The sequence below is a fragment of the Haliotis rufescens genome, unplaced genomic scaffold, assembly GCF_023055435.1.
Source record: "Haliotis rufescens isolate VD_foot unplaced genomic scaffold, xgHalRufe1.0.p SCAF_104, whole genome shotgun sequence".
Lineage (NCBI taxonomy): Eukaryota > Metazoa > Mollusca > Gastropoda > Lepetellida > Haliotidae > Haliotis > Haliotis rufescens.
The window spans coordinates 1-8,983 of record NW_025963785.1 but is presented as its reverse complement, the minus strand read 5'-3'; positions in this window follow the sequence as shown (position 1 = coordinate 8,983).

Sequence of the window (8,983 nt, the reverse complement as noted above, 5' to 3'; positions counted from 1 at the left end):
AAATATAACACTTGTTACGGTCGTAGTCATGTTTGCATGCGTCTCTATTAGTCAGTGTCTGAGGGGCTGCTATTCGTTGCACAGAGTTGCGACCTTTGGGCCGGTTCCCCCTGATTATGTTCCCAGGTGTGTCAGCACCATACCCATGTTAAATGTAAACAAGACCTGTCCCATGTCGAGCTTTCATCCCACATACAGTTGACCCGCCGTGACAGGGCAACTGAAATACTGTTCCAAGATTACCCCAGTTTACTCACTCACTCTGTTGGTGACTGTTATTGCATGGCTGCAGGTATGGTGCCCGGCAACTGCTCTTAATGTAGTCACACAATGTTTGAAAGTAGCCTTTAACAAGTAAAGTGAACACCGACATGACATAACCATTAGTGATGGTTGAACAGTGAGACTCAGATCAGATTCATTCTTGGACAATCATTACAAGCCGAGAAAATTATCATAGAACACAATCGCATGTCTACTGCTCAAAACAGTTAAAGACCAACAGATTCTTTCGTATTACTATTAGTTAATCTGTCATTACTGTAATGTGAACGAATCGGGTAGTCCTTGGCGTTTTTGTATAGTACATATACAAGAATACAAGAAGTTCCGGAGTATGATCCGACATTCTACCCTAGTAATGTAGCATTGGTACAATGTGTTTCCTTTTCGAGGAACAATTTTGATATTGATTTGTAGCTGCACAGAAATCAGCTCTTGTTGATTATGTGTCGGGTGATATGCAAGGTATACCTGGTTATCCGTAATCGATGAGACCGCCTTGTCAAGACAGCTGCTATATATGAGGAGGTCAGGTATCAGCATTCAGTTTCAGTAGAAGTGGCCCTAGTTCCGAAAACGGAGGCACCGTATCAAGGACACCAGTTCCTACAGTTGATCATACTAAAAAATATTGGTTATGAATGTAAAAAGGCAAGGAAAGAGGTATTTACCTATTCGTATTGAGACGACATTTTCAATGCCTTACACTCGAAACACTAAACGCTACAGGTTTATTAGCATGGTGATATCCCGAGCGGGTCGCGGAAATTGACATAATATTATGGGTGCCGTTGTACAAAGCGATCTTAGCGCTAAGGTGATCGTAACTCCCATACCTCAACATAGGCTAAGGCCGGAAACGACTGGAAACACTTGGTCTGGTACCTTCAGGATAAAAGATGTCAGGGCAGTGTACAGCTGGAAACACTTGGTCTGGTACCTTCAGGATAAAAGATTTCTAGTCAGTGTACAGCTGTAAACACTTGGTCTGGTACCTTCAGGATCAAAGATTTCTAGTCAGTGTACAGCTGTAAACACTTGGTCTGGTACCTTCAGGATCAAAGATTTCTAGTCAGTGTACAACTGGAAACACTTGGTCTGGTACCTTCAGGATCAAGTATTTCTGGGCAGTGTACAACTGGAAAAACTTGGTCTGGTACCTTCAGGATCAAGTATTTCTGGGAAGTGGGGAGCTGGTAACACTTGGTCTGGTACCTTCAGGATCAAGTATTTCTGGGCAGTGTACAACTGGAAACACTTGGTCTGGTACCTTCAGGATCAAGTATTTCTGGGAAGTGGGGAGCTGGTAACACTTGGTCTGGTACCTTCAGGATCAAGTATTTCTGGGCAGTGTAGAGTTGGTAACATTTGGTCTGGTACCTTCAGGATCAAGTATTTCTGGGCAGTGTGGAGCTGGTAACTTTTGGTCTGGTACCTTCAGGATCAAAGATTTTATAGGCAGTGTAGAGCTGGTAACATTTGGTCTGTTACCTTCAGGATCAAAGATTTCTAGTCAGTGTACTGCTGTAAACACTTGGTCTGGTACCTTCAGGATCAAGTATTTCTGGGCAGTGTAGAGCTGGTAACATTTGGTCTGTTACCTTCAAGATCAAGTATTTCTGGGCAGTGTAGAGCTGGTAACATTTGGTCTGGTACCTTCAGGATCAAAGATTTTATAGGCAGTGTGGAGCTGGTAACATTTGGTCTGTTACCTTCAGGATCAAAGATTTCTAGTCAGTGTACAGCTGGTAAGGTTTGATCTGGTACCTTCAAGATCAGCTATTTCCTTACAGATTGTAACATCTGGTATTATATTATCTGGTCTAATATTAATGGTTTCTGGACACTATATGGCTGGTAACCTTTGACAGGGTAACTGTGTGTCCGTGTACAACTGTCAAAAGTTGCCTTGGAGTAGCTTCTCGGTCATGTATTCCCGAACACTGAGCGACCGATCTAGTAACCCAATGGTTCGCGACTGGCAAGCCTAGGCAAATCAGTTGCATGTGTAGACACCATATGGTAACAGCGAACCGATGTAGACATTCAATATGTAGTCCCGTGCCCTTTTCTACAAAGCGATCTTAGCACTAGGACTACTATAAGCCTATGTTTAAGTATGGAGGTTATGTATGGTCCTGTATGTGAAGTGTTACAAAAATAATCAAGTAAAACTCAACAACACTGCACTGCTGAGACAAGGTCATGACAGTAGTATGAAGACCGCGTCATCTACAACATACTTGCAAGCAATGTGCGACTAGCACCAAGTCTATTGCAAACATCATCCATGGCCATAGGCTGCTGGCTCGCGGGACTTAGCCACAAGTCTGCGTCAACATGCCTCACTCTTGCCCCCCGTACACCAAAGAGTGAAATAAGAAGTCCTCAACTTATTCCTGAAGAGTACGGATTTATATCCGTTCCCCGTTTCAATGGGCTGTTACATCCTGTTAGAATGCCTTGTTGCTATCATTCATGGCGACCAAACACGGTTTATCATTCTCCAAATAGTGACGATCGAGCAATTTCAAAACTGAAGGCTGATATGCTTTGTCTGTGCACCCAAACCCTTTTACTGAGTATTACCTCATCAATATATAAACAGCAACCCATTCCCCTGGGTTTCACAACACCTGCAACTGAATGAAGGATCATACAGACATTCTATCACTGACTCTCCTATATCAGCACACACTGTGTACATATATTCCAGCTCCAGTCAGTCTGGTCGTTCCCTAACCTCACCACTCTTACAACGTGACAGCACTATTCTTTTAACTGTACAACAAGCAACTGTCGTCTGCCAAGTCGAGGGAAAAGGTCACGCCTCAGACGTTTGTAAAGCGGGTCCTGACAAGCGTTATCTGCCTCCCTGTGTTCGCCCTGGGGGTTTTTACACTGCGGGAAATGTGGTGAGGCATATCTCTAGTCGACTACGAGCTAGCTGGGATGACCTGGTTTAGGCGTTTGAGCAGGTCGATTGTTTCACAACTGGCCAGGCCTCCAGGCATAAAGGTGTTAATGCAGGACTTGCAATAGGTCGCTCTCGACTACATATTCCTACTGGGAAAACACCTACATATATAATAGTGATCGAACATGTCGAATGCTAGCGCGAAAGCCAATGTATAGGAGTGGCGATATATTCGGCCATGACTATAATTAGACACGTCCGCTTCTCGGGCAACCTGATCTGGTTGGAGAGTATGTACGCAGTTCAGACATAGGGATGGTTACAGGCCAGAGACATCTCGCTCAGGATTCGTTGCGATTCACTCAATATAAGTATATTCTCAGGGATTCGTATTTGAATAATCGTTTATCGAATCTCTATTTGTTCACTCTTGTTAGTGTAGCAGTCGATCCTCAATGAGTCTGATAGTTCAGATTAGGTCCAGAAGACCCAGAGTCATTTCTGGACGCCCACTCTGTATTCATCAAGTGGAGCACTTACTTGTAAGACGGTGCAGACTCACCTACTCTAGGCGTCCGCCATATTACTTAATTTGTCTTGGCATCCAATTTAAAATCTCTTGAGTCGTATCTGTGTACAGCTTGTACAAGTAAACGGGACTGGGTCTTTCACAGTGTATGCAGGACAATGCCTGCTCATAAGCTTTAGGGATAAATGTTTATTGATTTGTCACTCTTTGCAAAAACAAAAAAGATTTCACTATTGAAATAATGACATCTGCACACCAGATAAACAAAACAGGGCATCCAGCGTACGTACTGCATGTGCGGTGGTCTAGCTGGTATCTGTACAGAATGTTCCTTGTTGTGAAGGGGACATAAGCCATACGCGGCGACACACACACACACACACACACACACACACACACACACACACACACACACACACTCTTAAATATATAGTAATTAAATGTTGTCCTCTGTTTTGAAATATTTGGGTGCTAATGCAAACAAGCACCAGTCTATTTGGTGACGCTCTATCTCCAAAGACACATGACGTCCCGAGTGCATCTGTAACAGTCATCTAATACTGTCCATAGATTGTCAAACAGATGCAGGATGTATTATCGGGCGTCACTCATGTTCACCAGGTCAACCCGGAAGTGCAGCCGAAGGCGAACATGATGCAAGATAGATTTCAGTTTCTCGAGGGTTATGGAGGGCAATAAAAGAACAGGATATAAATCATATTGAGCCTCAGTTAAATATGCTGTGCCTGTTAAATTGTGTATAAATACTATATATACTATACAAGAATGTATCCGTAGCATTACTGAGAGAGACGCAATCCTGTTCATGACGTCATCTGCTCTACCTGATGAGGGGTGTGTCTAAGGCGCTGTGCAGCGTTGCGTCCCTTGGGCACGCCAGAAACCTATGGTCGTGGGTTCGAATCCCGGTTCGCCTGGATTATGTATCTAGGTTTGTCATCAATATGCCCGTGCTCGTGGGTTCCACTAAATGGTAAACGTCTTAGACCTGCATCACTTCGGGCTTTCCTACCACATTAAGATGACACGCCGTGATATACTGGAATGCGCTTCGAAGCGGCGTTAAACACTCTCACTCACTTACTAACTGACAAGGGCAGTCGGTAGGTGAATTTTCTTTACACAAGCGGTGACTTATTCTTATACATTCATTATTTTTAATTCATAACAACAGAGCATAGATTTTAAAAAATATTAATGTTTAAACTTGAATATGATCGGCAAAACCATTTCCAATCGTAGGGAAATCCTCATTGTACAATATCCTCAGCATGTATATTAATGAATCACTTTCAAATTGTGATGATACCAAGTGTGACAACCGTAAAACACATGCAATGGCAAGTCAATTGTTCACCTGAAAAAGACAAAACAGGGAATTGCAGCAGACAATTTTTTATCCACTGATGCGTCAAATTTAAAAATTTAAAAACGTGTCTGATAGCGTTACTGAGGCCTTGACTGATGTAACTATGATCAAACAACTTTTTATCAAGAGTCGCATGACGCTCTTTGTAATTTTTGTTGAAAGGGCATGCTCGATTGTACCTCAGAGTTATGAGCTTTAGACACCATCGGATGGAACTGCTCGAATATGGCTCGACATAAAGGCAAAGTGTTGTCTTGGAAAGTTGAAGTGATCGCCCTTGTTATTCAGTCTTGCTGTTTTATTATTTTGAATATTAATGCATAGATCAACAGACCATATCTATCATATGGTCTCTGATAGATCTAAATATGAACCAAAATAGGGCGGTTTCATTGTCCTCTGTTAGTTCTAGTCTACGTTTGATCCTCCGAGACACCCATGGCGGAATGACACAATGTTTTACAAACAGATTCTCTGGCACTGTTCCCATACCTCGTTAGTTATTCCCTTCTTCTCATGCGGTGCTAACTGTAGGTGGTGCTGTGAGACAGTTGATCTGCCCTGCTGGAGCCAGGACGGAGTCCGTTACACTGATATTTCCCAACAGCGCCCAAATCTCAGTGGGGATGCTTCATTATATGGTCTGCCCAATATGTGCTGCTTCATGACAGTCTCATATATTACGATACCTTGGTCATAGGCGCGGCATCATATTCTAGAATTGACGTTGTCTATAGTCACGTAGAGAAGGACGCGCAGCCTTGCTAAAGACATAAATGTACTGATAGGATAACAGTAGTGCCTTCCTAAGAGGCAATCTCTTGAACAGAAACAAATGCCATGGTCGATTGATGGAAATGTTGTTGTCTCGAGAAAGTGGACAATGGTCACCTATCAAATAATCAGTGGAACCAAAGAGGTTCATCCGACGGATATTAGTATTAAAGTTTAAGTAGGGATTTAGCTGCCTCTAATAGGATTTCAGTTAAATCACCACGTGTCAGTTTAATGCGGGAGGAAAGTCTCAAGGGATGCCACTAATACGTCAAAAGCGAAATTTCTGATATCGCGAACTGACCTGAGATTCCTGGCATTTTGGCACGTCCGTAGCATTGATATATATTAATTTCTATCCCTAACCAAACTTTATTGATGTTTATACCATCGATTGGTATAGGGGTGTTACCAGATGCCCGGAGAACACCCTCTCCAAGGACAATTCCCAACGGTCCTTGCTAACGAACACACTGCATGGTTCCAGAGAAGCAACTGTTAATTTGATCTTACCCATCAATACCTGCGCATATAATTAGTTCAGTAATAGGTGACTGAGAGATCAGTGTCAGCAATAGAATATGGTTTCTTTACGGACAGTCAACGATTTTAAATTACAGTGAGTGGATGAGTCTAGTCTGTATGTCTAAGCAGTTTCCTTTGTATTAACGAACAGTTCTCGTTCCTTGATAGATGAGAAGCAACTACGGCGTGCAAGGAAGTCACCATTATCCGAGCAACAATTTCCCTCCCAATCAATCTCATTAAAATCAGATCTAAGTTCTCGCTGCCACTAAACAAAGATCTGAGGACATTCTATTAGGGGTCACGTCAGAACGACCTTTCGCGAACTTTCACCGACCACTGAAATGACTTACAAGAAGTCGACATCAGCCAATTAGAAAGCAGCTTTCTCGAGCTTTACGGCACTCGCTTTTTTACCTGGCGACTTCCATTTCAGACTACGCTTGAAAAATATGTTGACACAGTTCTCGATTAAAATTTTGAAAACTGAACAAACAAACATTCCAGGATGTCTAATATATGGTTAAGATTGTATGGCAGTGCTTCCCACGTACTGTGCAACGCCTCTTCCCTTCAAATGTCTATCCCACGGAAGCGAGAGATAGACGATAATTTTGACGGAATAAGTCGTACGGGCCGTAACTGTCGTTCGGAATACCCCGTGTTAACGTTTTCGAGGTTGCATGATCAGAAAACACATTCCGACTGTCACTTTCATGATCTGGTAAGTGACGCTTTGATTGGTCGGATGAAAGGTCGTTCTGACGTGACCCGTAATGGGATGTCCTCAGATCTTTGTTTAGCGATAGCGAGAACTAAGATCTGATTTTAATGAGATTGCTTCCCAATGATCTGTTGAGCCATACGGTAGTTCGGTGTATACAATCCGACCCCTTTTTCTCGAACCTAGCGGGACCGTGTTGACTCTTCGAGACATTCGAGATAACGAAGCCGGTACATCCAGAGAGATCAAGTAACAGTATTATATAAGTCAATGTCGGGGCCGAGTCCAAGGTTCGAGTTATTTTTTCCTCAAATTCGAGATAAACGCAAATGTATATGTATTATATAGTGAGACGGTCGGCGCCGAAGAATAGGTTCGAGATAGCGGTACATTCGAGATAACGGGGTACGAGATAACGAAGTTCGACTGTACTTAAAGTGGCATATTCCAAATAACCATTATTTCCTGTCCTGGTGTCATCTCTGATTTTCAGTGATCCGTTCATATATTTTACGCTCAATAGAATCTGTTTCGGCGGATAATCGAAACTGGTTATCCTCTGGCGTTGCCGTTTTACATTTGTCTCAACCTGTTGCGTCATCTCAAAGGCCATATTCAGATATGTCGGCCCCGCATTCGATCCACAAAGCGATCTTTGCGTTAAGACCTTAGATCATAACTTTAACATTCACCAATACGACAGTTAAGATCGCTTTGTGGAACGGAGCCATGTTCTCTGTTCCTGACACGCCGACCTCCGGCTAATGAACTGTGGCTGCAAGGAAACAAGAATAGTCTGTGCCACCCTGGGTCCGTTCCACAAAGCGATCTTTACGCGACAACTCCCGTAAGTCAATGTTTAAGTATTAGAGTTATGATCACCTTGGCGCTATAAGATCGCTTTGTGGAACAGGGCCGTGGGTGCCGATGTACAAAACAACCTTAGTGCAACGACTTTCGTAAGTCTATGTTAAGATATGGGAGTTATGATCACCTTAGCGCTAAGGTCCCTTCGTGAAATAGATCCCTGGGTCCTGATGTACGAAACAACCTTAGCCCTACGACTGTCGTAAGTCTATGGTAAGATATGGACCTTAGCGCTAAGATCGCTTTGTGGAGAGGGCCCTGGGTCGCCTTTATAAAGAGTCTGTAGTGTTGACTACTTCAGTTAGGCAGCAGTTACGGAGTCTACGAGCACCAGACAGCGGGTTGGGAAGATGCCAGCTATGTACAGCTATTCAACACACATGTTCTTTATAAACACTGAATTGTATGTATACCAGCACATTGTAGGTGTGGTGTCTCGGTATATGAAGTGGAAATACATAACAATATAAATCAGCCGAGCCAGGTGTATGGAAGTAACCACATCTATTCAATTGCCACTCTCCTACTGGGAGCACTGTATGTGGCCATGGTCTTGTTCCAGTCTTCAGACTGAGAATTGTAATCAGCTCTACCCTCCCCATGCCGCCATCAACTTCATCTGCCATAGGGATAATCTTCAACTAGCGAATAACCGTGGTCACAGCCAAATTCGTGATGTCACTGAGACGGTATCCATGTGGTTTCACTGGACTAACATCTCTGAAATGAACATATTTTACAGAAAAAAACAGTTGTTAAAAAATCTTAATAAAATATAATAAATAAGGAGTCCCGAGACTCTCCTCATTTTCAGCCTGAACCTGTATTAATCTAGACTGTTTTAGACATGCATGGGCTGCATTGGATATATTCGTTATATAGGTCCCTGGCTTCAGGGTCTGAAGGACAGACTTCACTTGGAGGTTACCTAGAAAACCCCTTCACGCCTAGCATTCACAAAGTCCCCGTCAGACC